At 30.7% G+C, this 5,812-nt stretch overlaps 2 long non-coding RNA genes across 2 annotated transcripts; both read left to right on the top strand.

Moving 5' to 3' along the window:
* Positions 1-1,456: 1,456 nt before the first annotated feature.
* On the top strand, positions 1,457-2,443 carry LOC115878879. Its single transcript, XR_004049634.1, has 3 exons — positions 1,457-1,649; positions 1,915-2,194; positions 2,301-2,443. It is a non-coding gene; the product is annotated as an uncharacterized LOC115878879 (long non-coding RNA).
* A 689-nt stretch (positions 2,444-3,132) lies between these two features.
* Positions 3,133-5,127, top strand: LOC115878880. Its single transcript, XR_004049635.1, has 5 exons — positions 3,133-3,154; positions 3,220-3,452; positions 3,697-3,901; positions 4,254-4,391; positions 4,959-5,127. It is a non-coding gene; the product is annotated as an uncharacterized LOC115878880 (long non-coding RNA).
* The last annotated feature ends 685 nt before the right edge of the window (positions 5,128-5,812 follow it).

Raw genomic sequence — 5,812 nt, 5'->3', positions numbered from 1 at the left:
TGGTACTTCGTTTCTAGTTACGTATTGCTAGAACAGGGCTTGCTTCAAACTGTGTAGCCAGCCACACGACGCAGTTCTGGGGCAATTAGCTGACCTCGTTGAATTTTGGCCTGGAAATCTGATCCAGTTTCTTTTGTCGATATGTCCTTGTAGCGACAGTGCAGTTTGAGAACGGGGCTTAAGACTACTGTTTAATATAAACTCAGTGGCATGAAAAACGGTCACTTTTAAAATGTCACGGTGAAATTTTTAATGAATATATTTGAGAAAGTTTAATATATTTTGTTCCTGGTTGGCGGATTCTGAGAGTTGCAGCAATTTGTAGCTAAATTATTTTTGAGTATCTCTTTCCTAGTGTTGAAAATGGTCGCGTTCATCAGGACGTAGCGCTACCGCAGCGATCAAATTAGTTTTCTGCTGAACGCGCCGATTAGTTGTGAGTGCTCTGGGATCAGTCGCCATTTTTCCATCAATTTAAAATACGCTACACTACCGATGCATGATGGATTAAACGTCACATGCGCCAAATGTCACAAAATGTTTTGGGAAGAAAAGCGAAAACAAAGCGTTTTTGTTTATTGTTCTCAGTTGACTAATCCCCTCGATTTATGCCAAAAATGGGTGAAAACAATTTAATATGCATTACTTATGATTTTGATCTAAAAGCACGTTCAGCAGGACAACCAATCGATGGTACATCGCTCACTGATCAACTTATCCTGATGAACGCGACCATTGAAAGTTCCCAATATCAATTATACGAGGGAAAACAAAATATTGTTATTTGGGTAAGTTTAAAACACCCTGTGGAATATGTTAGGAAAGCCAAGGAATTTAAAATCAATTTACCAATCTAGGTACATCCTTTCTCAATAGTTTTTTTTTTTTTTTTTTTTTTTTTTTTTTTTATTGAAAAATATTATAGATATACAGGGTGTCTCAGGTTCAACAACTGATGCATTAGAAAGTTCTAGAGAACTACAATATCTAGATGGGAGATCTTTTGCACATCATTGTTTCAACATCTAGATCTATCGATTAAAATATTTTCAATATGGCGGCACTTCCGAGAATACCGGAAGTTGACCTTAGCTTCCTTATTTTAAATGGATGTCACCATTTTTATTGCACCTGAGAGGAGACTTCTTGGGTCACCCCCTAACCCTGATGTTCAGGCATCGATGACCTATGTAGCATGCAGAGGTACCCAAGGGAGTCACCACCCTCTGATTTATGAGCTAGGTGTTCTAATGCTAGAGGCTTCGGCCGGATACAACCTGGCACTCAAGCTCCGAGATTTCTTCGTGCACGTATTCCGTGACCCTCGAAGGGGCAGGGGGCGGGATATCGGACACATTGAAGATGATGAGGGGGGTCCGCCTGTAGGGGTTCCCGGTGGATGTCCGTCCGACGGGTGACGGGGGTGACCCGAGACGAGGCTGCTCAGCTGGGATGGGAACTGACTGGTGAGGCTTAATCGTCGACCAATGGGTCGAATCTGCATAAGGAAGGCAACCAGCACACACTCGCAGGCGGATCGTGAAAACATTTTTTTGTTTTTTCTCTTGGTCTGCCCCGCGTCGAATTTTGAAGGCAGAAAATGTCGGGAGGAGGCGAGCATAACCAGGCCTAACTCAAACCTGTTAAAAGTAAGACTAATTATTTTATATTACATTAAACTGTAAACTTTTACTGTACTCTCTACCAAATAACTTTTTTATCGCACCATGTAGCAATCAAAATTCTTTTTATATTAAGTGTTGTATATTTTAGTTTTTTTGTTACTACAATTTAAAGTAGAATAACTTGTATAGTAATTAGAGCAACTTTTTTAAAACTTATAGTAGATATAAGTTTAAATTCTAATTTAACTTGTAGTTACTTATATAACTAATTTTTTTTTCATTTTTTTAGGACAACCCGGTTTCGCAGCGCGATTTTAAAAAACAAAAATGAAGAAGTCAGAAATTCTATCTACATGCTGCATATGATCAGTCCCAAAAAATTTCGGATTGTTCCAGGCACCGTCGAATACCTGGAAAACGTGTTTATTGTCAACTCTACAGGATCGACCGAAGTCCATGGAGTTGGGGGGCATTCGATGTGCCCCATAGCAGTGAGACGCCACTGTTTTTTTCGCCGATAATATAATTATTATGGTGGGACTGAAAATGAACTTAAGCAAGATGTGATGGTGAGTTTTTTATATTTTTACATGGTTTTTGTCTAGAGCTTGTTTTTTGTTTCTTCTAGCATATGTATTTGTTAGAAATATTCTAATATATTTTTTTCTCTTACAGGTGATACAGTATGGCTTGGAGAACTTCAAAAGTCGGTTCGCGTCGTGGTTCCAAAGCAGTAACTTTAGGTTCCCTACATTTACAAAATGTTGCATTAAGTACTCATTTTTTAATTTGCAATTTTTACATTCATTTTTACTTTTTTTCTTACTCTATTATAGGCATTAATATCAAGTTTTTTTAGCAATAATAAATGGGCAATAAAAAAATAAGAGAGAAAATTAGGTAGCATATTATTGTTTTTCAATTATATTTGGAAATAACTATGTTTCGTCTTATATTAAAATTGATAATATTTAATATTTTTAATAGTGATTTTTAATTAAACGTAAATTAGTAAATAATGTAATTTTACATTATAATGAGAATTGCATTGTATTAGTAATTTATTTTTGTTACTAAAATTAAATTCAGTTTGTTCCTGCATAAATCTTTTTAGTACTAAACTGCTTTGGAATGAATTTTTTTGGGGGACAACAGCAGGATTAGGGCCATCTTCTAGATGCCATCAGGTAAATTTACATAACTTTATAATTTATCATATTCTTTGACTAAAAAAAGTGTTTTTCTCTTTTTTTAGGTAGGTGCGCTAGCGTAGTCCTTTGTTGTAGCATTATATCCCTTTTCCTCCTTTTTGAAAAATGTTTGTAAGACGCCTGAAATTTGTATAAGTTAGTTATATAAGTAGTTGAATAAGAATTGGTGAGACTGGGAAAATAGAAGAGGACAGAGAAGATGGAAGAGGATTGCTTTGTAATAGAAGGAAAGGAGATGGAAATGTTTGAGGAAAGGAGGAGGATTTTGTTCGCTGTAACGGAAGTTTTTAAAATGAAATTTGGAGCAACTGTATTAAGGTAATTTTTTTCATCTAGGTACAAAAAATAAATACCTACTTATCACAACTTTTATTTTTTTATAGATGTTATTGATATCTTGGACATCAAGTTTCATTTATTTATGTATTATGCAAGCATATCTATTGGTGGAAATGTAGAATGGCAGCTGTTATAACAATTTGGATGAATTATTAGAAGCACCAAAGAAGTTTTGACATTTTAATAACTGGGAAAAGGCTCACAAATGACCAATTTATTCTACATTAGATACAGGACATTAAATTGACTTCAACAACGCACATATCTCTCAAAAATGGTAAGTTTTTTTCACATTATTTTCTTTCCTATTAAAGTTTTTGGAAAGCTTGGAAGTTATGACATATTTTACACATAATGTCTATATTTCAATAACTATAGGTGCAATATTTAATTTTAAATTTATTAGGAGAATTTTTTTATTCAAATCAACTTAATTTTGTATATTACAATGTTTTCTTATTTATTTTAATTTTCTACATTGATACAAATTAATATACTTATTAATATTTTTTTATTTTTAGATATCTGTTCGAGTGATGTACTGGGCGTTAACAGTTGCTGTTACAAATTTGCAAATGAGTTAGAACCGTACATAAGTTTGATGAATGCCAGAGGAATTTTTTGAATGGAATGATACTGAAAATCTTACACACAAATGACAATTTCAAGATACAATCAATAGAACTCAGATTGATTGGCCTTCATTACCATTGCGCTATGAAAATGGTAAGTTATTTTTATTTTTTAGGCTACAATTTTTGTATTTAACTACAAAATTGTAGGCTTCAAATTCAAAATAAAATAATTTTGAGATTGAAAATATATTAATATATATATATATTTTTTTCAATCTTTGTAGTTATTTACAAATTTGTATCAGACAGTTTTAATTTTATTTAGTATGTTTTCTTTTTGTAAAAATCTATGAATATTTGACAATATTTTAAAGAGTTACTATTGCGTTTATTTTTTTAATATTTACCTAACATATTAAAAAAAAAACATATTTTTTTATTCCAAAATGTGTGAAGAAAATGACTATAAAAATTTACTTATTTATTTTTTGTATTATTTTTAGTCAGCAATACAAATTGGTATTAATGGACGTTTTGACAGCTGTTTCCAGTCCAAGTTCCAGTTAATGGAAAATCTTTAATGGACACAGAAAAATGCCATTTACTGGATTGACTTCAACACCTGTTGCCTTTTAATAATGGTAAGTTATGCCTCTCAACTTATTCTTATAAAATTTAAAAATCTTATAAAACTGGTCTTTTGGTCCAATATTAACATGCTCTATTTTTTTTCTGTTTTTTTTATAACTAAAACAATAATAAAAAGGATTATTAAAAGACATGACAAAATGAAATACAGACACGGTATTACTGGTTGCATATCAGCGATCTTGAAAAAAATGCATTTTTTAAATCTGGTTTTAATAATTATTAAAGTTTCCACTAACATAAGCACAATACAATTACGGTATGGTAAATATAAGTTGATTTTTTGTTATTTTGATATTTTTAGTACAGCAGATACCTTATTTATATTTTTTTCGATCGGTAAAACCGCAACTATTAATATAAAAATTATAATTATTTTTTATTAGAGTCTATTTAAGGTCTTTATTGTTTGTGACTTATTTAAATTGGTATAATAGCCGTATATTTATGATTTTACATAGTTCTAAACAAGTTCTAAATATTAACATTTTTTTTTGTTTTTAAAAATCTTTAAAAATCGATTCATTAAAAAATTGCTTAATTTTTTTTTGTACTTTTAGTGAGCTGAACAAATTGATGGTAATGGACATTTTGACAGCTGCTGTCACAACTCAACGTACAAGTTGCAGCTTTGAAGGAACATTTTTGATTGGATACAGAAAAATGTCAGTCGTTTCAGGATGTAAAGTTAATAGAACCAGGGTTGGGCTCGACATCTGTTGCCATTTAATAATGGTAAGTTATTTTGATCATTTATATACAGGGGATTTCCATACAACTTTAGTTGCATTAAAAGTTTTCACGGTATATATTTTTCTAAGTCACATAAGGTAGTTTAATTTAGACTAAATTTCATCATAAAACACTTTAATGGGCTAGTTACGTGAAATACCTTGTATATATTGTCATAAAATGGCGTTGATAAGCTTGAAAATTCTGTATATATATATATATATATATATATATATATATATATATATATATATATATATATATATATATATATATACTTATATATATACTTATATATATATATATATAATTTTATAATTTATATATAATATAAATTATACAGGGTGTTTTTTTTTTTTTTTTTTTTAGTTTGAAATTTGATTCCTTGTTCAAAATAAGGGGTAGTTTGCTTCATAAACGTTGGGTTAAAAGTCAACCATTAGGGAATATCGCGGTACAAAGATGGCGGAAAATAATGTTTTATTTTTTATCTTGAAAACAAAGAGAGATAGACTAATGAAATTTTATGGAGCATTACTGTTGTTGAAAACACACTTTCAAAGTAATTTTTTTTTATTTTTTTTTAAAATGAATTGGAAGGGAATTCAGGAAATAAACTACCCTATCATTCTTGTTAACGAAATTTAAAGAAAATCTTATCAAACATTACAAGTAAAAAAGA

The sequence above is a fragment of the Sitophilus oryzae genome, unplaced genomic scaffold (assembly GCF_002938485.1).
Source record: "Sitophilus oryzae breed Bouriz unplaced genomic scaffold, Soryzae_2.0 scaffold_1536_pilon_pilon, whole genome shotgun sequence".
Lineage (NCBI taxonomy): Eukaryota > Metazoa > Arthropoda > Insecta > Coleoptera > Curculionidae > Sitophilus > Sitophilus oryzae.
Note: the sequence above shows the minus strand (reverse complement) of the source record. Positions and strands in the feature narration are given on the sequence as shown.